General features: G+C 40.4%; 1 long non-coding RNA gene across 1 annotated transcript in view; it reads left to right on the forward strand.

Annotated features, from left to right (window-relative positions):
- The first annotated feature begins 18610 nt into the window (after nt 1-18610).
- LOC144331005 (uncharacterized) overlaps nt 18611-27716 on the forward strand; it is a 32943-nt gene continuing 23837 nt past the window's right edge. The window contains exons 1-3 of the long non-coding RNA XR_013397802.1: nt 18611-18810; nt 19608-19748; nt 24333-24398. This is a non-coding gene — a long non-coding RNA (uncharacterized LOC144331005). The remainder of the gene's footprint in view (nt 18811-19607; nt 19749-24332; nt 24399-27716) is intronic.

Here is a 27716-nt window from a genome sequence, read left to right on the forward strand (position 1 = left end):
ACACACAGAAATAATCAAATAGCTGGAGTAAGGTCCAAAACACCAGGGAAGGGGCTTTGGTCACTTCCCAGTGCACAGAGCTCTGGCACAAGGAGGGAGCTTTAATGCAACTCTCTAGGCACCTGCACTATGGGTTTCTAGGCTGGGACCTTCTCATCCCTCTCTCTCTCCATGCTGAGCTCTGCAGCTGAGTCACAAATGGGAAGGTTTTCACCTGGTACCAAAGCATTTTGAGAGTAGCAGTGTCTTGAGTCTAGTGAGTAGACATCAGACCGTCCTACAGAACTCTACTTTTCTATTTTTATTTATGATAGACTCAGTCTTTTTTTCTTTCTTGAGACAGGTCTTGCTCTGTCGCCCAGGCTAGAGTGCAGTGGTGGGATCTCAGCTCACTGCAACCTCCGCCTCCCAGGCTCAAGTGATTCTCCTTACTCAGCCTCCCTAGAAGCTGGGATTACAGGTATGTATCATCACACCCAGCTAATTTTTGTATTTTTGGTAGAGATGGGGTTTCACCATGTTGCCCGGGCTAGTCTTGAACTCCTGAGCTCAGGTGAGCCACCTGCCTCTGCCTCCCAAAGTGCTGGGATTACTGGAGTGAGCCACTGTGCCCAGCCAATAGACTCAGTCTTGATTTAAATTTTTTTTTTTTTTTTTTTTTTTGAGACGGAGTCTCGCTTTGTCGCCCAGGCTGGAGTGCAGTGGCCGGATCTCAGCTCACTGCGAGCTCCGCCTCCCGGGTTTACGCCATTCTCCTGCCTCAGCTTCCCGAGTAGCTGGGACTACAGGCGCCCACCACCTCGCCCGGCTAGTTTTTTGTATTTTTAGTAGAGACGGGGTTTCACCATATTAGCCAGGATGGTCTCGATCTACTGACCTCGTGATCTGCCCGTCTCGGCCTCCCAAAGTGCTGGGATTACAGGCTTGAGCCACCGCGCCCGGCCCCGATTTAAATTTTTAAAGTCAACATTTAATGGTAATTCAGATACACTGAGAGATACACTAAGGGTATATTTGACATTGCACCTCTTCTATTTCTTTATGGACTCGCTGTTCATGCAAGTATGGTTATGGCCATTGCTTTCTCCCTGTCTTTCTTAAAGCTTATTATGACTGTAGTTGACATCAGACTTAAACAAAAGTCTTTTGATTTCACAACCTATTGTTGGCAACCTGAAGCAATAGCATCACTCTTATTTCTCTCTACTTACCAACTCAACCATATTCCATAACTATAGCCAGCCTTCTACTTCCCACATCTATCTGGCTAGCTTCCCACCATATCTACTCCCATGCCACTCCTATTTCTCAGCCTTTAACATAGGTCCTTTTGTGAACATCTTTCGATATTGAATCACCTAGTTTTGTACCATTTTTCTCCAGAGACACTCTTTTGCTGTGGTTGATTGAGATTTCTAGGATCCTGTGGTAGATGCCTTTTATTCTCACCTATTAATCTCGTCTATTAATTAATTAATCAAACATTTACAAAGTGTTTCACATCATGAAAACTACCAAGTTCTGGCAAGGAGTTCACAGCGTTGTGCAGGAGACAGACAAGCAAGAGTGCAATTAGAACAATGTAGGGCTGGGCACAGTGGTTCATGCCTATAATCCCAGCACTTTGGGAAGCCAAGGCAGGAGGATCACTTAAGCTTAGGAGTTTGAGACCAACCTGTGCAGCACAGAAAGACCTCCTCTCTACCAAAAAAATTTTAAAGTAGCTGGGCATGGTGGCACACTTCTGTGGTCCCAGCTACTCAGTAAGCTAAGTTGGGTAGGTTGGGAGGATCACTTGAGCCCAGGCAATTGAGGCGGCAGTGAGCCATGATCATACCATTGCACTCCAGCCTGGGTGACAGAGCAAGACCTTGTCTCAAAAAAAAAAAAAAAAAAAAAAAAAAAAAGAACATGGTATATGGTATAATCAGTGCTAGAAAGAGGAATGTATAGAACAGAAACACCTACTTCAGCCCAGGACATCAGAGAGGGCTCCAGAGGAAGTAGATGAAGAGATTTGCCAATCAGTGATAAAAAGATGTGAGTGCATAGAAAGTCTCAATGTTACAAGTCATATTCAATAATTTGAAAGAATTCACCACCGCTTTAGAATAGAGTCAAAAGAGGTAAACATAATAGTGATGAAGCAGGCAGGAATCACTGTGCTCAGGGCCATGGATGCCACCATAAGTTAGTTACGTGTTCATCAAAAGGTAATGGGAGGTATTGGAAGATTTTACTCCAAAGCCTGAACAGTGTGATCAGATTGAAAACACTAATGTGGCTGCAACACTGAAAACATTGGCGGCAGGGAAGACTAAAGAGAGAGAAACCAGATGAAAGAGTAATTTAGGAAGAATATTACTCCCTGAACTAAGGCAATGCCAGTAAGAAAGTAGGAGAGAGGGCATATCAAAGATATTATCAGTATGGGATGGAGTGAATTTGGAGGTCAGCTGGATGTGAGGCAGGAGGGAAGGGATGGGAGAAGCCTTTGAAGCAGTTGTTGGGTTTTTGGCTGAGTGGATCCTTTCATCCCACAGACATTTATTAAGAACTTTCCATGGGACAGATACTGTATTAGGTCCCAGGGATATTGCAGTAAACAAACAAAATCCATGTCTTCATGGAGCCTAATTCTAGTGTTAAGACTCAGACAATAAATAAGTAAAATATGTAATACGTCATATGGTGAAAGGTATGAAGGAGAAAAATAAGGCAGTAAAGTGAATACAGAGTGTCCGTAGGAAGAAGGGCTGACACTGTCATCAGCAGACTCAGGTATGGAACTCTGGATGATGAGCAAATGAGAGTCCTCATTTGAGACATGTTCAGTTTGAAACCTCTGACTTACCTCCACTGGAGATGCCCACTAAGTGGTCGGAACAGGAATCTGTAGGGCAGAACAGAGGTCTAGACTGAATCTGTGAATATGGGAATTGTTAAGAGACTACTTATAGTTGAAGTAATCAGGATGTATAACAGCAATTGGGGAATTATTTAGAGTGAGATGAAAGGCCTACAGGAGGATTCCTGAGGCCCTTCAGCAATGTCAGGGAAGCCCTGGAGAGAGGCGCCTAATACAGTATTCATTCCAAGAGGAAGAATGATGTGAGGAGTAAAAGGAGAAGAGCTTGGTGTCACAGAAGTCAAGGGACAAAAATGTAAAGAAGGACAATGTGATCATGTTAAAAGCTGTGGATATAAAATAAGAATTTAAAAAGTTATTTGGGCATATAACTGTGAGGTGACTTGGGAGAACATGAGTGCTTTCATAGGATTGAAGAAAGAAGGGTTAAAAGAGAGAAAGAGAGAGACTGACAGAGAGAGAGAGAGAGATTAAATAGGGCAAGATCCCAGAGGAGAAAATAGGATGGGAACTTGATCCAGAGATACAGGAAGATAATATACAGAGGGTAAAATAGAGCATAAAGATGTGGATGAATTTATTAAGGATAGTAACAAATGAAGGGTAACAAATGGAAGGGATTATCATGTAATTGTTTCACTTTCTTTGTAAAATGGAACCTAATGTAGTGTGCTGAGAACCAAGAGGAAATGGGGAAAGTCAAGGGTTTAGGGAATAAAGTTCCAAATGGCTGTTGTAGTTTATATGAAAAGAAATGGGTGAATTGCTTGGCGATGTTGAGATGCGAGAACATATATTTGCAGGGGCATCAATTTCCATGAATGAATGGCTTGAATCAAACACAACTATGGAGTTGGTATTTTGCAAGGGAAGTCTGAAGGAAAGACATGAAGCAAGGGAGTTGGAACTCATGAAAGGGATTTGCAATTTAGAGTTTCAGAGATGGGGGAGTTAGAGGTATTGACAGAATTCAGGATGTGACTATAAGTGGATGAGTGACAGTGGACATAAATGTTGCTAGAGTTGAGCAGATCAAGTATCTGTGTGGCTAAGTGATTGGACAGGTTAATTTCATTGGCATTGTAAGTACATTTACTCCTGTCTGGTTTGTTTGTTGAAAATGCCAAAGAATATTTATTGAAAATAGAAAAGTATTTTTTGATAATACTTTGTTTTTCTAGAAAAGAAGTATTAAAAAGCTCCTTTATCGTCTGGCAAAACATGGCTAATAAATTGTCTCATGCCATTGATCTTGTTTCTCAAATGCATCTAAATCCTGAAGAGATGTAATGAATGAATGCCTCCAGAGTTGTGCAAAGATACATCTGCTTAGTCTTTTGAATACACCACGATCATAGCTCTGCATCATTCTGCTGCACTGAACACTCAGTGGGAAGCTGTAACTGCTAGCATACTTACATGCTTATTGAAGTGGTGGATATTTATTCATGCTTCTGTGATGTTCTGCCCCATGCACCATGCGCCATAATCATTTGGTTGGCTTTAAGAAAGAATGAAATTTCCAATGAGAATAGTTAGATGGTCTGGCAAATTAAAAAGTGTCACACCTGGTAGCTCCCTCGATAGCAAATTGAGAATTCGTTTGCTGGAAAAGAAAATGAGGATCATAACAGATGAAAGGAAATTGAGACAAATTACAGAGAAGTTGACTTTAAAAGATGATTTTTGTCCTTTGAATGCATCTCCTTCACCAGAGCATAGATTGATTTTAACTGTGTTTGCTGACAGCCTGTAGGGCCAATGTCTACATCCATGAAGCTGAGTCTGCTGGGAATGTGACCTCTCCCAACCACTCTGATAATTACCCCCCCCCCCCGCATGCTGATTGCATTTGGATCTCAGTGGCTCCACTGTAAACATGCATACAGCTGCAATTTGAAGATCAATTTGATATTGAAGTGACACCCAAGTATGTCACTTACATTTTCATTTTTTTTCCTACCCAAAGTTAGTATTTTTTAACTGTCATGTCTCAGGGCAATTCATTTCTTTCAGTAGCACATACTGCAAGGAAATCTAGGGGAAAAGGGAAATGCTTAATAACTCAGGCCTGAAAACACAGTGTACCAGTCACTCTGCCATCAGCAGAGTGGGTTATGTACACGGATACTGTCCCTTGCTAGAAATAAGTAAGGAGTGTAAATGTTTAAAACCACAGTCATCAACTTTAATTTCTCTTTTAATTTTTATTTTAAAATGTAATCTTAGTAAACTTGAATATTTTATATTTTTTCTAACTTATTTGTGAAGAAATACGTGTAGTTGAATCAAACTCCTGTTTCTTCTGTGTACTATGAAATTCAGTAGTTCTCTCTTATCCATGGTTTCATGTTCCATGGTTTCAATGCCCTTGGTAAACAGAGGCCCCCAAAAATAGGTGAGTACAGTACACCAAGATATTTTGAGAGATCACATTTTCATAACTTTTCTTACAGTATACTGTTATGATTGTTCTATTTTATTATCAGTTATTGTTGTTAATCTCTTACTATGTTTAATATATAAAGTAAACTTTATCATAGATACATATATATAGAAAAAAATTGTCTATATGTCTTTATACGGTTTGGTACTATCCAAGGTTTTAGGCACTCACTGTGGGGACTTGGAATGTATCCACTAAGGCAAAGGAAGAACTACAGTATGTTTATTACTTTAAGTAATAAAACTGTTTAAGAACCAGATAACTATACTTAGAACAATGTCTTTAAATTGCTCATCATATATAAAATAATTAAGGTTTTTTTTTTCTCTGAGTCTCTAGTGCCAAATCAGTCACTGGATAAAAAGCAAATATGTCTCTTCAGGATTTTGATTTCCTTATTTAAAAACTGAGCAGTAATTTTGCTTGTTGAAGATTCACTATAGTATGGTCATGATAGCATATAACTTAGTATCTAATAGATCTAGACACAAACCAGGCAAATATTTAATATAGCAAAAGTTCAGAAAGCCTAGTTGTAACAATATTTAACTATACCATAGATCATGTTATATCCCGAGTCAAGCTGCATGTAATTCAATTAGCTATCACATCCAGCTAATAAGACATAATTGAACAGTAATTTTCAAGGCCCTGAGATATCAGTTACTGTAGTGAACAGTTTAGTTGATAGTAAAACTAGAAATGGCAGGCGTCCCCACAGTACTCCTTCCAGCTGAGCTTGGGTTCAGTCTTTAGAATCAACACAGGGTTCTAGGCAGGTCAGATGAGTCTACCAGTTTGTTCTTGAGATAAAACTTGCTTGCGACTAATAGCTCTAACGCAGTGTACCAAAAGAATTAATGTGACATTACAGAATATGCCATTTAGTGGTCATCTTGTTTCCCATTATTGGATTGGACTTGTGGTGTCACTTCTGTTTACATCAACCCTGGAATTCAAATAATGAGGAAAGCACTAACCATTTTCAGAATTTTAAAAACTTCAATTCATAGTCACTTGGCACCTAAAAGTTTTCACATGTGCTGGCGAAATGAAAAAAACAAAATTTGACATAGAATCTTTCAAATCTTTCCTTCCTTCCTTCCTTCCTTCCTTCCTTCCTTCCTTCCTTCCTTCATTCCTTCCTTTCCTTCCTTCCTTCCTTCTTTCTTTTTCTCTCTTTCTTTCTTTCTTTCTTTCTTTCTTTCTTTCTTTCTTTCTTTCTTTCTTTCTTTCTTTCTTTCTTTCACTCAATGTGGGGGAAGAGTAGCAGGGCAAAATTGTATTGTTGAAAGCATTGGCCATCTAATGCTTCCATATAGAGACAACTTATTCTGTGAGTGGCATCTCCAGGGGCTCTCCAGATACTATCTCACCATCTCTTTTGAAGATTTTAACCTTCAGAATTCCTCTAGCTGTGAAAAAGACTTCATGGAGATCTGGGACTATCATACTTCCGGTGAGTGAAATGTATCTGCTCTCTTTGGTGTATTTATTTTTGCATGTACTTATTCAGCCTCTGAAGTTTCTTCATTTCCAAGAAAGGCACAAGCATGTCTATACTCTGCAAAGAAGTGCAGATTAATGAGCTTTGGGCAGTACCAGCGATTCTCTCCCTCAATTCTACCATTAACAATGGATGCCCAGAGCCCAGGTGTCATATAGCCTATCCTGGAGGTCACTTGGGGAGAGCAATGGTAGTGTGAAGGCAACGTGTTGCTGCTGAGACATCCCATTGCCACATGCTATTATTTGAGGGGTGTTCTATAGTTTGAGGCAGAGAGAAGGTCATGCATGTCTCCTGGCAGCAGCATAAGGCAGATATTTGTCACTCTGTTGTCTCAGAGCACTTTTTCAACCAAATAAGCAAGCCTTCCTCATTGTCCTGAGATATCCTTCCCCTAACTGGTTGCATTTTTTTTCACTTCTTCATATATTTGAATATGTTAATTTTCACTCATGTTTTCCTGTTTTCTTGACAGAGATTAACGTTTCTTCATGGGCAAGGTTTTGTTTTTTATTATTTTCTTTGTACACGCAGGACACTTCAAATAGACACTAAAAGAAATCAATCACCTGGACATATGTATTTAATTATTTGTCTCTCACAGGAGGCATCTTGGGCAGATGCTGTGCAAACGCCATTCCTGACAGCATAGACACTTGTAGCAATACTGCCGTGGTCAGGTTTGTCACAGATGACTCTCTGTCTCAGGATTCAGACTGTGATTTGAATCCAGCATGGAAGGTGATTTCATTGATTCATTCAAAACAACATTGAGCACCTGCATTGGACAGACACTGTGCTAGGCACTGGTGTTACAACAGTTTGAAAAACAAAACAAAACATGACCCCTATCTTCTTGGACCTTAATCAAAAATCACAGTGATAAATGAAAAATTACAGCTGTGATCAATGCTATAAGGGAAAATAACTAGTATCACGAGAGATATAATAAGAGGATGAGAGTTATACTGCAGTGCCTGCCTTAAGAAAGTCCTGTAGTTACTCAGAATTTGCATTACTGCAAATCCAACAAACTCAGATGAAATAAAGATCTTGTTTGGAAGAACTGGATACTTACATTAACCTTCTGATTTTCCTGATTTTTTTTTGTAAAGATGGGGTCTTGCCTTGGCCTCCCAAAGTGTTGGGATTACAGGCGTGAGCCACCACTCCTAGCTTATTTCTCTGATTCTTTTTTCTTGAGATGGAGTCTCGTTCTGTCACCCAGGCTGGAGTGCAATGGTGCGATGTTGGCTCACTGCAACCTCCTCCTCCCGGGTTCAAGCGATTCTCCTGCCTCAGCCTCCTGAGTAGCTGGGATTACAGGTGTCCACTACCACGCCCGGCTAATTTTTGTATTTTTAGTAGAGACAGGGTTTACCCATGTTGGTAAGTCTGGTCTCGAACTCCTGACCTCATGATCTGCCCACTTTGGGCTCCCAAAATGCTGGGATTACAGGCGTGAGCTATTGCACCTGACCCACTTTTCCTGATTCTTAAGTTCATTGTATTCATTGGTCTCTCATATTTCTTGGGCCATGATGATAATTAAATTGCTGTCTGTGGACTATCATCCATGGAAGCCAGGGTTAAATATTAATAGAGATAGGAAATAAGTGTATATATTCACTAAAATCGTCACCCACATAAATACAGAGAATAATTTTGTCTAGAAGGATAATTTTTAAATACCTGAATTTTGAGAGCTTCCCTGATGGAAAGAGACACTTCGATTTGATTGGAAGTTTTCTTAGCTTTTTTCCCCTCACATCAGAGTGTGGTGGGGGTCTTCAGGGCTCTGCTGGAACATCTACTTCTCCCAACTAACAGAACCCAAATCCTCATGGCCGGATCTACGAGTGGAGAATCACCATCCCAGAGGGAAGGCGGATCACCCTAACGTTTAACAACCTGAGGCCGGACACGCATCCATCCTGCAACAATGAGCATGTGATAGTAAGTGTTCCCTGCGGCCTGAGGTGTTATATTCCATCATTTAAGGAGTTTACTGACCCACAAATCATAGTCAGAAAACTAGGTCAGGAAAATTGCCGTCTATGCAACTATAACTCAGACAAATTCTAAGTATCGTTGGGAGATCAAAACACAGTAAACTGTCAAAATAATTGTAAAAGTTGTTTTAAGAGGCTAACGGCTATCACTCCATGCATCGGGGTCATAGAATAAATTTTAAGAGTGAATGATAATGACAAATGGCAAAACTGGGGAGGCTGTGAGAAGCTAAGCCTACAGCAGCACATAGGTGAATGGGACCAGAGTCACAGCACAAGCCACCACCGAAAGTTTTGAGCAGATGGCTCGTCCTGCATAATGGTTGCTCTCTCCGGGGGTGCAGAGGGACTCCTAGTGGGAGAGCACTGCTACCTGACCTCTATGTCGCCAACCTCCAGTGGTTTCAGATGTGCCTGCAGCACTCTCAGCTTCCTGCAGTGAAAGAAAGCAAATGAGACCTCTGAGTGTGAATAACAAATAGATTGTTAATTGTGAAGTGCTGTACATACATATGTGTCTGTAGATAGGTAGACTGGGTTAATATTAGTACATTTCTCCACCCAACTTGCCCCTTCTGCAGTATATACTATCTCAGGAAATAATTCCAAACTTCTGGTTGCTAAGGTCAAAAATCTTGATGTCTATTTTGGAATACTTCCTCTCACACCCTATATGGCATCTCTAAGCAAGTTCCATTGGGTGTATCTTTAAAAATATCTACAATCAAACTACTTATTATCCCTACTACTACTACCCCCACTGTTCACTTGGATTATTTTAGCAAGTTCCACCTGGTCCCCCTGCCTCCATTCTCATCTCCCAACATTCTCAACACAGCAGTGTGTGATGGTTTTAAACCTCAATTACATCATATTGCTCCCTTTGAAAATCCTCTAATGGCTTCTCATCTCACTCAGAGGAAAATCCCAAATTGCACCTGTGGCCCACCTGGCTGATATTACCTGCTGCCCCTCCCTCTTCTACCTGTCTGCCTTATCTCAAACTCCCCTCTTCTCTGCTTGCTGGGGTCCAGCCACCTGGCCTCCGTTCCGTTCCTTGAATGTGCTGAGATTCTCCCTGTCCAGCTGTTGCCTTCATCTGGAATGCCCCTGCTCACATGGTGGCCTGCTCCACACCCTCACTTCATTCAGGTCTCTGCTTGAATGCCTTTTAATCCATGTGGTGTAAGTATCTTATATTACAGACCCCACCCTGGCCTGACCCTTCTCTGTCATGTTGTTTTACAGCATTTCACACCTGCTGCCATATATCATTTTGATTTGTTCATCAGTTTATTGTCTGCTTCCCCCACTAGAATGTAAGCTCCTTGAGGTCAAGCTATAGTTTCATTCACTGCTGGGGATTCACTGAATCCCCAATGCCTGTACATAATAGAGATAAATACTTGTTGAATGAATGGATAGTAGAGGTACTATCATTATCCCTTTAATAAGAAGCCACTTTTGCTTTCAGTTTAATTGTCTCCTGTTGGATAATGAATTTCAAAAATATGAAACATATTTGTATCTTATGACCACTTTGTATTGCCCTAAAATGATCTCATTCAACCTTCAGATTTTATTTCCAAGTTCTAATATCTGAAGGACTGAACTGTTGTCTTTCAGATCTTGAAAATAAGAAACCAAGTGTGTTTTCTTTTGTTTGAGAGCCAGGAAATTTTGGACTAAGGTTGTTTATTATAAAGAAACTTTGTTTCCTATTATTGATTGAATATATATAAACAAAGATGAAGTAGAAAAAAATACTAACCACTCCCACTATACCATATTTTGATGCGTTTTCTCATCTCTTCTTGGCAAAGCATATTTTATATACTTGTAATCATGTGATATAAATCCACTTGAATTCTAATTTTAGTCTGTTTTTCTGGTTATAAATATAATGGATGCTTATTGAGTAATATTTGGAGAGTTCAAAAAATAAATAACAGTTGTTTTTTACTTTTGAAATTATTTTCGTAGTTTAAATCATACGAATATAATGGTTATTAGGAATTTTACAGGTGGAGTATTCACATGTCCTTTAGGAAAGAGAATATGAACATTCATAGTTTTAGAACTCAAATAAAGATAACAGTTGTAGCCACAACCACAAATTCCAAAGCAGATCTTACTTGTTATCTCCTTATCCCTTAATTATCAACTTATAACTCTTGCAACTACTGCTGGTGGATTTTATGTCATTATTTCTAAATAATATTCCTATTCTACTACTCTTTGCTTCTTTTGGACATTATCTATCCACATCCTACTCTGGAAGATGAGCATTAGCCCTCTGCCACCACAAATGCACATGAAGTATGTACAGTTTATATACTCTCCCAAATGTCTCCCAAAATACATATGTCACAGCTTTTGCTTAAATTGTCATTCAGTTGACATTACCATGATCATGTAAATACCATTCATGACTGAGCCAAGTAGTGTACTATGGCAACACTTGCTTTTGTTTTCCCAAAGAGTAATAATAATTGTGTCCTCTTTACATTTTCTTGGGTTTTACGCATTGATCACTAATTCTTCCACACCCTTTCCACCCTGGGTGTGCATCTTCACCTTCTGTAGTAAAACGTATCAGTTCCATTTCTTTTCCTCAGTAATATCCTTCCTTCAGCCTTTGTCCATCAGCTCCAAACCTGATGCTGGCTGTCATTTCAGAATTTCCCTTTGTCTTCAGATTTGCAAGTTCCTTCATTCTGCTCCTGGGCTAGAAAGCTGGCTTTATGATGCTATGCAAGTCCCTTTCTGATTAATTTCCTCTTTTGGTGAGGCATACCCTCTTGTAGCTCCCCAAGGACAAGGGCAAGGGCAATACATTTTTTCAGAAATGATATACCTGAAATTATCTTTATTTTACTCTCGTTCTTTGAAAAATATATATTTAAATATTTTATATGTTCACTATATTAATATGTACATGAATATATTAATAGTAACTTTGAAGTTTTGTGTTGCTTATGTGGGGTAAGTTTTCTTCATGTTCCTATCTCCTGTTTACTCATATTGGTCTCTACCTTTTACAATAGTCAATTCCCTAAATGTCTGCTGATCCTTGGCTGTTCATTCATATTTAAGAATGAATTACCGAAAGGATGACTGGCATCTCTGTATGCATGAGGGTGCCCTGACTCTTTAAGCAGGGAAACCTACAAATGTCATATCCACAGGTCTTTTCTCTTGGGGAGGTTAAAACTCCAGCAAGGAATCACTTTCAGAATTAATTTTTTTTCTGAATCTTTAGTATAATGTCCACATTCCTTTTTCTATAATATATTTTATCTGTTCAATGTTTATTTTGGTTCCTCTTTACTCTGCTCCAAACAAGGGCATGTGGGTTGGCCTTTGCCCCCACTCTATTTGATTGAGAACTTGCCAAAAAGAGGGAGAAGAAAGATGAAAGGGGGAGAAGAAGGAGAAGGAGGACGAGAAGGAGGAGGAGAAGGGGGAGAAGAACAAGAGGGAGAAGGAGAGGGAGAAGGAGACAGAGGGAGAAGGGGAAGGAGAAAAAAAGAAGAAGGAGAAGGAGAAAAGGAAGAAAAGGAGAAGAAGGAGAAAGAGAAGGAGGAGGAGATTGAGAAGGAGAGGGAGAAAGAGAAAAGAAGAAGGAGAAGAAAAAAAAGAGAAAAGAGTGAAGAAGAAAGAAGATCTGCCGGTGCAGAGGAGGCAGTTTTAACTTTTATTGCACTGCTTCCTGGCTAACGCCTTATCCAGCTGGTCTGAGACTAAAATTTCTCCAAACCCACCTGCCTATCTGACTCTTACAGACAGAGAAAATGAAAAGCTATGCCACCTGGTGCATCCTACAATACTACCTATATCTGATTTTGTCCCTGCTTATAGCAAATTTTATAGACTGTCCTAAATCTCACATGCCTACTTCCTATCCATTTGTATTCTGAGAATTGTAGTTTCTGAGTACAAAAGGGATTAGAGGAGAATGATGAGAATTGCATTCTGGTTGCTTCTAAGAGCAGAACTCTGTGATAAATGGATGACGATAACATGTTCAGTCATTGTGATTCTATGCCAAAGGCAGACTCAGAGGCAGGATAACGCTATTGATCATGGTTTCCAACATGTCCCGTTAACCTTATAGTTGGTTCTAATCTCTTTTGATTTTAGCAATGTGATGCCCATTCCTGTATTCAGCATTATAGAAATATTTGTCCTCATCCGTTTCTTTATACACTACTTCATGGTTTGGAATCAGAAGGATGGTTTGAATCCCAGTTCTATTATTGCTAGTTATTTGAACTTCAGCAAATTACATCATCTTTCTGAATTCTGGTATCTTAATCTGGAAAACAGGGATACTATTATCTGCCCGGGAGGGTATTGTGCTGATTGGATAAGACAGGCTGAGTAGATGATGAGCAAAGACTGGTATTTTTGTCTGCTCAGTAAATGATAGCAAACTCTTCTTCTGGTCTAGTGAGCCAGAAGACACTTTAGACCAGAAGCCCCAGAGAGCTAAATTTAATTAATTATAGTAAAATTTAAAAGCTGACATCTTTTGTTGTGGAGTGCATTCTCCTACTGCATAACTTTTAGTGCCATAGTCTGAGTCATTATTTCTAATCTCGAGTCATTCAAATCCTTTTAAACACTGGAATATTAATCACTTAATGATTATTGTTTAGTTATTTCATGTAAATTTTTTTTATTTTGTATAGCATTGGAACAATAGTTTGCCAATTATTGTAACTATGTGAATGACTACAGTTATTATTTAATATTTTGGAGTCAATAATAATTCATTCTTAAAAATTCAAATAAGAAAATTGAAGCTTTGAATCCATAACTAACGAGGAAAGAACTATTATGTTTAATTGCATATGGAGATTGATTTTTCAAATTACTTTTCAAGGTATTAAAAAATATCTGCTTGCCGGGCATGGTGGCTCACACCTGTAATCCAAGCACTTTGGGAGGCCGAAGCAGGTGGATTACCTGAGGTCAGGAGTTCGAGACCAGCCTGACCAACATGGTGAAACCCCGTCTCTACTAAAAATACAAAATTAGCTGGGCACAGTGGTGCATGCCTGTAATCCCAGCTACTTGGGAGGGTGAGGCAGGAGAATCGCTTGAACCTGGGAGGCAGAGGTTGCAGCGAGCTGAGCCGAGATCATGCCATTGCACTCCAGCCTGGGCAACAAGAGCAAAACCGCATCTCAAAAAATAAACAAAAATTAAAATATATAAAAATATCTGCTTCATTATATACATCGAATCATCAGAAACTAACATTTAAGCTTCCTTTCCAAATAACAAAAGTCCTGATGCATTGTTAAGAAAAACTGCCCATCAGTGAGCTCTGCACACCACATTGTAAGCATGATGGCTTATCTTCCTTTACATTGGGAGCTCGGCTTCTAGTTCCAAAGTGTACAGCAGCTTTTAATCTACCACCCCATGGCAGGAAGGCATTACTGCAATACTTTCACTCTAGTGAAATCATCCTGAGGTCACAAAATGTGTTCAGGGTAACATAGTGGCTTGTGGCACTGGGATAGAAACCTGCATTGTTAGATCATTCATTTTAGGGCAGGGTTCCCATAGAAGGAAGTGGGTCTGGGCTGGCAATATCACCTCCTAGGAAATATGCAGTAAGATGGATTGTGTGTCTAAAGGTTAAACTCTTTCCCAAAGGTATTCAATGGCATTAGAAGTAACTCACCCCAGCTAGAGAAACTGTGTAGTAGTGTGAATGTAAGCAGTGAGATTAAATCTTCAGGAAACACAATGAAAGTCATTTTTTTTTCACATGGATGGATCCAGGCCATATGGAGGCTTCACTGCTTCTTATACCTCCAGTGAAGATGCAGATAATGTGGGATGTTGTAAATGTACCTCATTTTGATCAGGTGCATTGCAGATGCCCCCCAGCTACTGCCAATGGCAGCAGAGCCATCCATTTTCCCTTTAGTGATCAAAGTTCACTTGAAATATTTGACATAAGACAAACACATATAAGCAGATCAAAAACTTACTGCAGACAGAAAAAAGCTTTCTGATTTCAGGAAGAAACTGCTGTGGTGAATTTAAAACTTTAGTGCCATTAGATGAACTTCTAGCACAGTTTCAGTCGTGTTACCACGAGGATTGGTGACCTGTCCCATAGTCCTTGGTCAATTATTTGGTGCGGAAAGAGAGCATCTACCTCCTAGAAGGTAGCTTAGTCTCGGAGAATAATTAATTTTGCTGGGGACAGAACAGGCTTTATTGTTTCTAGTCATCTATTCACACACGTATTTACAGTGAAAATAAATGGGAGGTTTGATTTGATATAGAATATTTCAAAATTAAGCAAGATATGGTCTCTAATTATAAATATCCTCCTATTTCCTGGATTGGTGCTATTACCTAAGGGTTTTAAAATTTAGAAGTGGAAGTGAATATTAAAAAAAAACCACTAAATTATTTCATTGGTACAAGAAGCATCTATTACTTTATTAAAAGGGGGCAAATTCATTGGTAGGTCAATGTCCTATTATCTGTTTGATTTAAATTAAACTATTAGATCAAGTGGAGAATTGCTAATCAAGCCATTAGGACCTGCCACCATTATATTTGGGTATTCCTCTAAATTAAATATTAATGAACAGTAGGCCTCAATATTTTAACTTATTGATACAGAGCCAAACCCCAGCCACCTAATCTACACCAACAGGAAGATAGAGAACTGATTTTTGCACATTTTTCCTTTATAAACTTGCAGAAACTTCCATAATTTGCATGCCTTTTACCCATAATCATAATCCTGACTGCATCTAGAAAAACAAATCAAAGCAGTAATGTTGATGTTTTAGTTACTATTCCTGTATTGTTTATCTCTTCTGTTGTGGCCTGAATCTTACTACTACTTTCTCTGTTGCCTTCTGTTTTCTTAGTGTGTGGTGGGTCTCTTCCAAACACTTCTGAAGGAAACTTTACTTCTCCTGGCTATGATGGAGTCAGGAATTACTCAACAAACCTAAACTGTGAATGAACTCTCAGCAATCGAAATCAGGAAAAATCATCTATTTATAATCATTTTGAAGATTTTTTTACCTAGAAAGTCACCAAGACTGTCAATTTGATGTCCTCGAGTTTTGAGTGGGTGAGTTCTAAGAACACATTCTCCCATTTATATATTCTTTTTACGTTTTTGTTGTTGTGGCTGTTGTTGTTTTGAGATAGGAGCTCACTATCTTGCCCAGACTGGAGTGCAGTGGTGTGATCATAGCTCACTGCAGCCTCAACCTCCCAGGCTCAGGTGATCCTCCTGCCTCGGTCTCCCAAGTAGCTTGGACTACATGCATGCACCACCATGTACAACTAATTTTTAAAAATTTTTGTAGAGATGGGGTCTCTCTGTGTTGTCCAGGCTGGTCTCGAACTCGTGGCCTCAGGTGATCCTTCCTCCTTGGCTTCCCAAAGAGCTGGGGTTGCAGACATGAGCCACCATGCCTGACCTATAATATTCTTCTTATGCTTGGAGACCACCAACAATGAAGGGAGTCAAATGGCTCTAACATAGGTACGTATGATACAAAAGAACTCTGTTCAAAGAAAGCCATAATTCTGTGTGTGCCCAGCTGAGGAAAATGAACCCCAGGGACAGTGAGCGAGGCAGATCACTGCACAACTAGACCCTGTGTTACAGTCGCTTGGTTTTCTGCCATGTGAGACTTCCTCAAGGGAGAGTCCACTACTATCAAGACTCCTTTCCAAGGAGACTGGGACTTAGCATGGTCAGCATGTGTTGGCAGTTTCCTGAACTTCCAGGATTTACAAAGCGGCTGTGAAATTCTCCTGAGGGCTTAGGTGTTAAAAGAAGTTTTGCAATGTACCAGATGGAGAAACCCATGGAAGCTATTTGGGGAAATAACCCCAAAGCAGTCATTTGTCTTTGTTTTTGTAACAGAAAAGTATTGTGATGTACTCAATAAGCCATAGTTCACTTAAGAATTTTTAAAAACTCTGTATTCAAGAAGGATGAATCAATTTTCATTCTTTCTTATAATCAAGGTGTAGTTTATTCATTAGGTTGCTTCTGTGATTACGCTGACATTTTTTTCTCAGTAAATAAACAAGTAGATAGAGAAGACAATAATATTGTAAATAGTATTTACTGTCAAAGTTTTGCTGAGTTCTGTGTTATGCCAAAATTGAAAGAAAAGGAGGCTGGGCTTGGCGCGGTGGCTCACGCCTGTAATCCCAGCACTTTGGGAGGCTGAGGCGGGTGGATCACAAGGTCAGGAGATCGAGACCATCCTGGCTAACACAGTGAAACCCTTCTCTACTAAAAATACAAAAAATTAGCCGAGCAAGGTGGCGGGCACATGTGGTCCCAGCTACTCAGGAGGCTGAGGCAGGAGAATGGCATGAACTCGGGAGGTGGAGCTTGCAGTGAGCCTAGATCACGCCACTGCACTCCAGTCTGGGTGACAGAGCAAGACTCTGTCTCAAAAAAAAAACAAAAAAAAAATACAAAATGTGCTCTTAAGATAGATAACTTGATTTTCTCTAACCTCTATAGTCTGGAATATTGTCTCTTTGGCCTTTCTGTAAATGCTATATAGACCAATAATATTCTTAACTTTAATTTTGAATTTCTTCATTCAGGAATTCTAATTCCATGTACCCAACCTAGCTAGTCCTCTCGCCTGATACCCCAGATGATAAATTTAATTAATTAATTAATTAATTAATGCAATGAGAGTCTCCCTCTGTCTCCCAGGCTGGAGTGCAGTGGCTCATTCTCAGGTTACTGCAATCTCCACCTACTGGGTTCAAGTGATTCTCCTGCCTCAGCCTCCTGAGTAGGTGGGAATACAGGCACGTGCCACCACTCCTGGCTAATTTTTTTTTTGTATTTTTAGTAGAGATGGGGTTTCAGCGTGTTGGTAAGGCTGGTCTCGAGCTCCTGACCTCATGATCTGCCTGCCTTGGCTTCCCAAAGTGCTGGGATTACAGGCGTGAGGCACTGCACCTGGCCTCCCAGATGATAAATCTTATTGCTTGGTGTATAAAGAAAATGTGGCACATATACACCATGGACTACTATGCAGCCATAAAAAAGAATGAGTTCATGTCCTTTGCAGAGACATGGATGAAGCTGGAAATCATCCAGATCCTACTGCTCCTGCCATGCTGCATCACTGCCACTCACTGCAGTGAGCCCAGCTGTGCAGCTGTAGGCTACAGCCTCCAGCATGCAGCAGGTGGCTCTTTCTTTCCCCCTTCCTTTTTTTTTTTTTTTTTCCTCCAAGATGGATTCTTGCTCTGTTACCTGGGCTAGACTGCAGTGGCGCGATCTTGGCTCACTACAACCTCCGCCTCCTGGGTTTAAGCGATTCTCCTGCTTCAGCCTCCCAAGTAGCTGGGACTACAGGAGCACCACTCCCGGCTAATTTTTGTATGTTTAGCAGAGACGGGGGTTTCACCATCTTGGCCAGGCTGGTCTTAAACTTGACCTCGTGATCCACCGGCCTCGGCCTCCCAAAGTGCTGGGATTACAGGCATGAGTCACCATGCCCAGCCCCTTCCCCATTTCTAAGCTGGGCACACACCAGCAGAACACACAGAAGCAAAAGAGCCTGGAAGGGGCTGACTCCTACTTAGCAGGCTTTATATACCAAGGTTCCTGGACTACATGTTCTGATTGGATGAGAGCAAGCCTTAGGCTAACCAATCAGAACATGATAGGAAAGCCCAATCAGAATAAGCCTAGAGGTTTTCTTTCATCCAATCAGAACATTGGTGGCGACAACAGAGACTGAAGTGCAGCCGGAGCAGTAAGATGGCGGACTAGCAGCTGGCTCGGTATGGTGCTATAGCGGGAGGAGAAGGTGGTTTCCGCGGACACAAGCTGGAGGCCGGAGCCTGTGGCACAGCGGCTCGCCTCGCTGAGGCTGGTGGCTGCAACAGAGACGGCACAGCTGCCAGAGTGGTAGAAAGGCGGCCACGGTAGGTGCGTATCCTCAACTGCACTGCCCACTGCGTGGGGGCGCTATTCCGGGCATCACTGCCTGCAGCTGGGAGGGGGTTGGGGTGCTATCCAGGGCTGTGGTGCTCGGGGACGGAGGGCGGGTTGGGGCGCTGTTCTAGGCGTCATTTCTTCCGGTATGGGGGCGGTTTGGGGTCGCTATTGGGTGCTCGAGGTGAGGACGGGTTGGGGGCGCTATCGGTGGTTACACTTCCTGGGAGTGTGGGGGTGTTCGGGACACTATCGAGGGCTCCACTGCTGGTGGTGGCAAAGGTGGCCGCCACAGCGGTGGCCTCCAAGGAAGGAGCCAGGCTCCAGAATCTAGAGGGAGACCTCCTACTGCTCGTGGATTTAGCCCGGTGGGGGCACAGCGTTTCCATGGGAATCAGGAGCATGGCAGGGCCCCGACACCCGTCATGGTTCCCGGGTCTGCGTCCTCTTGCTCTGTGTTGAGACAACCTGGGATCCCTGGACACGGAGTAGCAGGCGTCATGGGGGGACAGGGCCCTGTGGGTGGAGGCGTTAGGAACGGAAACTGGCACTCGGATTGGGCGGGGGGCGCGGGGAGAGGGGGACAGGGCAGGCGGGGTGGTGGTGGCTGGGTGTGAGTTTTGCTGTTCTTGCTCGCCGAGGAGCCGCAGCCCCGGTGGGCCCAACGGCTCCTGTGGATGGGGAGCAGGCCACTGTGGAGTCTCCAGTTAACTGAAACCTGTCACTGCCACCCAGTGGCCACTATGACGAGGTTAGGCTCTAACGTTACCACTCCCTGCATCATGTTCTAGGCTTTTCTGACTTTGTTGGCTCAGCTGCTCCGTGCCAGAAGGAGGAACAACCTGCCACACGCTGGAAAGTGAAGGCTGGAGCCTGGAGCCTGGGACGTGGCGGCTGGCTTCGCTGCGGTGGCTGGTGCTTTGGAGGAGTAGGTAGGAGGGCCGCCGTCTGTGGCCAGGTTGGGGGGCAGGGCTGTGGCTGTGGCCAGGTGGTAAGAGTCTTGTAGGGAGTGCCAGTGCATCGAGGGCGACAGCAGCGGTGGTTGTATTGGCATTGGCCCTAGTGGTGGCAGCAGCTGCAAGTCTGGGGTCCTGGGAAGTGGGAGTAGGAGCGCTGCGGAGCCACCTGGCCTGGCATGGGTAGGAAGCTGTGGGTGCTGTGCCGTGGGCCTCGGTGGTAGCAGTGGAGGTGCCGTCAGGGCAAGGAGGAGTCCTCCCCCTTCTTCTGTAGAATCTGGAGGGTCCCTTCCTTCTGCTGGCACCTGAGCCAGACGTGAATGGAGCATTATCTCAGTCTTAACAAAATTTAGGAGGTGATTGTGTATCTTTTTGCTTGTTTTTTTTTTGTTGTTGTTGTAAAAAAGTCTTGAACTTTTTCAGTTTTCATGAATCAAGGAGGGGAAAAAAGGTATCATAATAGGCCTTCTGGTTCCCTCACCTGTTCTTTTTCCTTTCTTCCAGTCTGTTTTATTCTCATCATCATCATCATCTCGTTCCTCTTTACTTGCTTATGCTGCTGGTTCTATTTCTTGTTTCTATTCTTGTTTCTCCTTCACCTCCTCCTGCTTTTGTTTGCTTTTTCCCAAGCAATGGCATTAACAACAAACCAAAACTGAGTTAAAAATAAACTACTTGTCAGTGTGTTGTACTTTAAAAATAATTGGTCCATTACTATGTCTTAGAGATTTATATAATTATTTAGTTACTTGAATAGCTATGCTTTCCTGTTCCTGTTAACGCATTGTAGGTAGTTATACAAGTAATTAAAAAAAAAAATGAAGCATCAAATAAAATACTGGTAGGAAACAGCCATTTCATACCTCTTTTATATTAGTCTGGAGATATGCAAGAGGCATGGGGTAATAAGTTCCAATTTAGGAGGCCATTAAGTAAACTATATTCCCTTCATGTTATTTCTCTGCCACTGTTTTCAAGATTATTATCTGCATGAGCAAACCTGGTTTGTCACCACATCTTTACAATAGGAAAAGGAAGGGGAGATCATGTGAATAATGTTTTAAGGCCAGGATTCACAACCAAAAGCAAGGCTTTATTAACTTTTGCCTTTAAGAACCTGCAGTACTGAGCCCTCTTTCCTAGTATTACAACCTTTAGTATGAACCCTTTTTTCAGTGATTGCTCTAGAAGTTTATGCATTTTATTGAATACTTTAAAGAAACAAATGTATATTGTATCATTTTTCAAGCCCACAGAGATGGATTAAGGCTTATAATTTTGACATTTTTAAAATTATTTTTAAGGTTATGGCATGTAAAATACTGTTGCTATATGTAAGAATATGCATAAGTACCACCAGATAGCTTATTTTGAAGAGACAGTGTCTAAATTTTTGTCCAGAGTAGATTGGTTGCAGTTTCTTAGGTGTGTTTCTCAGTACATTGCCTCAGTGTTTTAAAGCATGTAGAAATTTGGATTGTTTACTCTCATATGGTCGTTTGTTTATAGGTTGTTTAATATTTCTAGGGACTAAAGACATCACAGCCTCCTTTAAGATTCAGTACTATTAATAAGATTTGTTATATATAGGGTTAGAATCCAACAAACTCAAGAGGAAAATTGTTAAATTATATAGCTGTAGAGCAGGACATAAAACCTAGGTTCTAAGCTCTAAGGGAGCTACCAAACAAGTGCGTCAGTGACTGAGCATAGCATAGAGTGGGCAGAATTACAGGATGGTTAAGAGAGTGAGCTGTGCAGCCTAACTCTATGTAAACATGACTTTTTTTTTTTTTTTTTTTTTTTTTTTTAAACAGATTCTCACTCTGTCGCCCAAGCTGGAGTGCAGTGGTGCAATCTGGGCTTACTGCAACCTCCGCCTTTCAGGTCGAAGGGATTCTTTTGCCTCAGCCTTCCGAGTAGCTGAGACTACATAAGTGCATGCCACTACACCTAGCTAATTTTTGTATTTTTTGGTAGAGATGGGGTATCACTCTGTTGGCCAGGTCTGTCTCGAACTCCAGACCTCAAGTGATCTGCCTGTCTTGGCCTCCCAAAGTGCTGGAATTGCAGGCATAAGTCACTGCCTCTAGCCTGGGGAGGGAGGGTTACTGTTGAAGTACTATCTTTGTATCCTGAAACATGCCCTTTTGAAAGCGATGACGTTGATAAAAATCTTCTACTGAAGTCTTTGCAAGGTATCATCTTTTTACCTCCATTTTCCTACATAGTGTTTGTATTTAATGTTTTCTTGTTTTCCACAGACTGTGTTTTAGTATTTATAACTATAGTATTATGTATTACTTTTCTACATTGAAAAGGAAAAATTGTATTGACCTTTTCTTAACATATAAATGAACTTGACAAGCAAACATTTTTCAAATCAGTTTTCCCTTTCACGAATCTCAAAGTGGGTACAAGACACACTTTCCCATTTAAGGTAAAGGTACACATTTATACCTTATCTCAGAATAGTCAGAAGTTGGGTTCTTATTGTGTGGTTAGTAATGCAAATATTAGTAAGTTCATGTACTTAGTATTTAGAAGAATTCTGAAATAGCACTTGTTAATTTGTAACTTTTATGCATTTATTACTTTTTTGTAATTTTTTATAGTGTTCCCAAACTTGACACTCATAGGCTATTAGTAGTAGGTTTTACTTCTATCTCTTCTGGCCTTGAGTACATAAGATGTATTTTCCTTATGTTTAGCATATAATATAAATTTAATTGTTCAGATTTTAAACAAAAAGGACCTATAGAATTATTGCTTACATTGACACCGGCCCAGTTGTCCCATGGATAGGGTTTTGTTTGGATCAACGTAAGAGTTGACCCTGCTGTTAAACCTTGAAACTTGTATCTGTTTTATCTGAGTTCTCTCCTCAAAAAAAGACCTTCAGTAAGTATCAAATAACTGAAAAATATCAGATCTCAGCACCAGCTGCCTCCTGCCCCTCTCTAATTTCTGTTCTCTTACACATTATTACATTTCTTTCCTGACCCTAGTTTTAGTCAGTCAGGGAGATAAATTTGAGACTGAGCCCCTATCTCCTGGGCTGCAGCACCAGGTTAAAGCTTTCTTGCTTGGTAATACTTGTCACCTCAATGACTAGTTACTGTCTGGTGAGCAGCAGGACCTGGACCAAACCCTTGGTGTTCAGGTAGTAACATGAACAACGATCTTAACTGTCATTCTTTACTGAAATTTTACTTTTTAATTACCGGCCTCTTCTTTATTATCTATCATTCCTTTGACCTCATATCTCTTTTTTCTTTGACTTTACAGTCAAAGAACTTAATGCTTCCTAAATCCAAATATTAAAGTTAAAAAAAGAGAAAGGAAATGTGTGCAGAGAAAGTGTGTTTTAGAAGTTAATTAAAGATGGATTCACAGATGTTTGTAGATTTACCTAGAGTTTTGAATTCAGGTGAGTTTTCACAATATGCAGTAAGTTGAAAAGAATCCCAAGATAATTGTGACATAATAAAGCTAGGTATTGAAAACCAAAAAGGTTTCATCTCAGTATGGCACTTTTAATTCAAGAACAGTAACCACCAAATGAGTTTTTCAGACTAATCATTACTCTTTAAAAATTAAGAGAAAATGTATGTATAACTTTTATTTTAGTTTTAGTACAGCTTCTGACTTTATTTATCAATAGATAGGACAAAATAGATGAGCATCTGCTTCCCTTCCCCCTAAGCAATGTATTCTTCCGAAATGTAATACATTTTTATTTATACTTGAAGGCAGTGTTTTTCAATCTTTTCCATGTTAGTAGCTCAGATCTTTAAGGACAGTGGATGTATTCTAGGGGCAACTTGTGGTCTTAATCCTTACTGGAGCTCTGATAATCTTAGATTCTTTCTTTCCTATTTGTGAATAAACTTCTGCTCCAGTAGGATAAACCTGTTTACCATGTGACTGCCTAACTGATCTATTGCTTTATGTCCCAGTTTTTAGAAGCAAGCAGATTATATTACCCGGATTAAAATGTTTTCTTGATACTGAAGATAGGATCTTAAATTTCTACTTATGAGTTACTTTAAGTACAACTTTGATTAAATTATGGGGATCGAGTTTCCATAGCTTTCACCATAGTGAAAATGGAAAGCAGGAAGCATTCTACAGCAAACCCTGAACTTATTTATAGAAAGTTAATTAAGTGTCTGAGCAAAGCAAGCATTCACACTTCGGGGTGTGTGTGTGTGTGTGTGTGTATATATGAGTGAGACAGATGAGCATGGTACTTGAAGCATAATTGTGCTTCTTCAGGTTGCAATATCCAGTAATTTTATCAGACAGTTACAGTAACTAATGTTAAATCCACAAACCTACTTTGGTCTACTCTGTATTTGTATTCTAAAATAATATTTTTTAGCTTCCAAATAGAAGTGTTATAATTTTTTCTGAATTAGAAAGTATTTTTTCCATTGAGTTAAAAAATCATTTTTCATGTTTATTATATCTTAAAAATGATTGCATTGTTATCTAGATTCTCTTTTGTCTTTCACTGTGAGTTTTTATTGGTTTATTATATGTTTATTTTCTTTTTAGGAAGCCATCATTCTTCAGAAGGCAATGACGGAACAGTACCAGCAGCAACTGAAGGACCAGCAGAAGGTTAAAAGAAAAAGAGATTTTATGTGTTACTGTATTTGTTGTATTTTTATTTTTTATTTTTTTCCTCGAAATGGAGTGTTGTTCCATCACCAGGCTGGAGTGCAGTGGCATGATCTCAGCTCACTGCAACCTCCGACTCCCTGGTTCAAGGGATTCTTCTGCCTCAGCCTCCTGAGTAGCTGGGATTACAGGCACGCACCACCACACCCAGCTAATTTTTGTATTTTTAGTAGAGACAGGGTTTCACCATGTTGGCCAGGATGGTCTCGATCTCCTGACCTTGTGATTTCGCCTGCCTTGGCCTCACAAAGTGCTGGGATTACAGGCGTGAGCCACCATGCCTGGCCTGTTGTATGTCTATTCTCTTTTACAGATTATATTATTCTTAAAACACCTGTCTTGGAAATAAAAGATGATTCTTTTTGGTATGCTTTCCTAGGCAACAAGTTGTTTTAAGTTATAAGAGTTAATATACCTCTTTACTATATTGATCAATAAAGCCTATGAGGATGAAAACTAAGTGGTAACTGAAGGTCTTCATGATGCAAATACTATTTTTCTGATCATAGTTTTTATTATAAATTGTAACTTCCTAAGTATGTATGCTTCATTACTTGTTGATGTCTAAATCTGGCCTAGTAGTCAGTGCACATGGTAACAGATGGTAACGCTAGGTGACAACCTTTAATAATAGAAAAATAGAACATTCTCTTTAATGCAGATTTATTGACATTTTTAGGTATAACAGTTTCCTGCTGACAGCTTTTCAAGTGCTTGTCCATCTTCTCTGTAATACTGGGGCTTTAGTTAAGGGATACTCGAGTGTTGTCAGTAAATTAGTTTATGTACGTAGATGTGTTTTTACAGTTCCTCTTCCTGCATTCAGTGTTTAGCTTTTCAGTTATGCTTCCAATTAAGTGTATTTAATTATTTAATCTCTGAAAGTAGAATTAATTCAACTAAATTAAAGGGGCAAATTTTTAATAAGCATTTAATTCGTATGCTGTTTACAGAAAAACTATCTGGGTTTTAAAAAGTTGCTTTAGATTTTGCCATCTTAGTACGTCCTTATGTGGTGTACTGTTTTGGTGTTTTATTTTTATTTTTTGATAAAATATACATAATACAAAATAACACTTAACCATTTTTAAGGGCACACAGGTCCCTGGTGTTTTAAGCACATCTGTGTTGTTAGCCATCACCACTCTCCATCTCCAGAGCTTTGTCATCATTCTAAACTGCAGCTCTGTACCCCATAAGCAATAGCTCCCCATTGAACCCTCCTCCTGGCCCCTGGCAATTACTATTCTATTTTCTGTTTATGAATTTGTTTATTCTAAATACCTTATATAAGTGGACTTGTACAATATTTGTCCTTTTGTGTCTGGCTTATTTCACTTAGCATAATGCTGTCAAGGCTCGTAACACTATCAGAATTTCCTTTTCTTAAAAAAAAATTTTATTTGTAGAAGTGAGGTCTTGCCGTGTTGCCCAGGCTGGTCTCAAAATTCTGTGCTTAAGCGACCAGCCCGCCTTGACCTCCCAAAGTGCTAGGATTACAGGTGTAAGCTGCTGAACCTGGTGAGTTTTTTTTTTTTTAAATGCCTGAATAATATTCTGCGTATGTGTATATTACATTTTATCTATTCACCTACCGATGGGCATAGGGCTGGTTCTACCTTTTGGCCACTGTGAATAATGCTGCTATTAAACGGGTGTACAAATACCTGTTTGAGTCCCTGCTCTTAGTTCTTTTGGGTATAGAGCTTAAAGGGTGTTGTTGGATCATGTAATTCTATGCTTAATATGTTAACTACCAAACCGTTTTCCACAGTGGGCTGTAACATTTTACATTCCAAAAAGCAATCCATAAAGGTTCCAATTTATCTCTATTATTGTTAACAGTTAATATTTTCTGTTTATGTATTGCATTTTTATAGTGTTTGAAATTCATCTGAGGGTTTTCCTGATACCAAAATATTAGAAAATGTTTTTTAAAAAAATGCCTTGTTGTAAAGACTTTTACATGTTACTTGATGCCCTGTGATCTATTTTCTCAGTAAGAAGAGGAACTTCTCTTCACCCAGCCTCATTCCACTGCACCCACTCTTTTCTGTGTTGGGTTATGCGGGGGAGAAAGGGAGCTTTGTACCACTGTCCTGTGTTGTGGTAGCCCATCACTGAGTTGTAAAGCACCTTGCCTCCTCTTTTACTTGGGAGAAATGCATTGATGCTAGGTGCCATATGGATTTATTTTTGGAGTGATATTTTTCCAACTTCATGGAATTAATACTAGATAGAAAGTTAGCAGATGGATTCTGTATCTGATGAGAGTTTTGGGTAACTTGAATACCTAGTTTCTGAGCCTTATTTTTCCTCTGATGCAAGACCACTGTAAATTAGCCAGCCGGTGAAAAACTCTTAACGCTCTGGATATGGGTTTAGGACCCTCGATTTTTACTACTCATTTTTTTACTACTTGTGCAGGGATCATGGCCCAAGTTGCAGTGTCCCCCCTGCCTGTTGAAGATGAGTTCTCAGAGAGCAGGATGGCTGTGACATTCCTGATGTCAGCTCTCGAGTCCATGATGAGACTTTTTGTTCTAACATTCCATATTTGAGTAGGACTGGGCTGTAGATAAGGTTGATTTGTTTTTTGTAGAACATAATTTTATGTTTTTTTTTTTTTTTTTAAATAATGAGTAGTTCTTTCTCTTGAATAGTAGCTGTGGTCAAACACTTCCAACCAAATGTGCATGTGGAGATTCTACACCAGTTTTCAGACAATCTGGATACCAACTGGGTATCCCCCAATTGCATTCTGACACTACCTGGAGTTAGTGCCGACCCTTCAGGATAGAGGCTCAGTCCCACAAGACTACCTTCACTTCACATGCCAATTGCAAGTCCTAGGTTGTTAGATGTACTTTTGACCAATCAGTTAGAAACCAGGATCTCATGACCTCCTTCTTCGGTTGAATCATTTGCTAGAACAGCTTGCAGAACTCAGAAAAACAGGTTATTTTCTTTTTTTTTTCTGAGATACAGGGTCTTACTGTGTTGCCAGGCTGCAATTCAGCCGTGTGATCAAAGCTCATTGTAGCCTGGACTCGTGATCCTCCTGCCCCAGCCTCCCAATGAGAGTACAGGCCTGCACCACCGTATCTGGCTATGTTCTTTTATGTTTTGTAGAGATGGCGTCTTGTTATGTTGCCCAGGCTGGTCCCAAATTTCTGGGCTCACATGATCCTCCCATCTCAACCTCCCAAAGTGCTAGGATTATGGGCGTGAGCCACTGGATCTCACCAATTTACTTTC

This window comes from Macaca mulatta, chromosome 9 (genome assembly GCF_049350105.2).
Source record: "Macaca mulatta isolate MMU2019108-1 chromosome 9, T2T-MMU8v2.0, whole genome shotgun sequence".
Lineage (NCBI taxonomy): Eukaryota > Metazoa > Chordata > Mammalia > Primates > Cercopithecidae > Macaca > Macaca mulatta.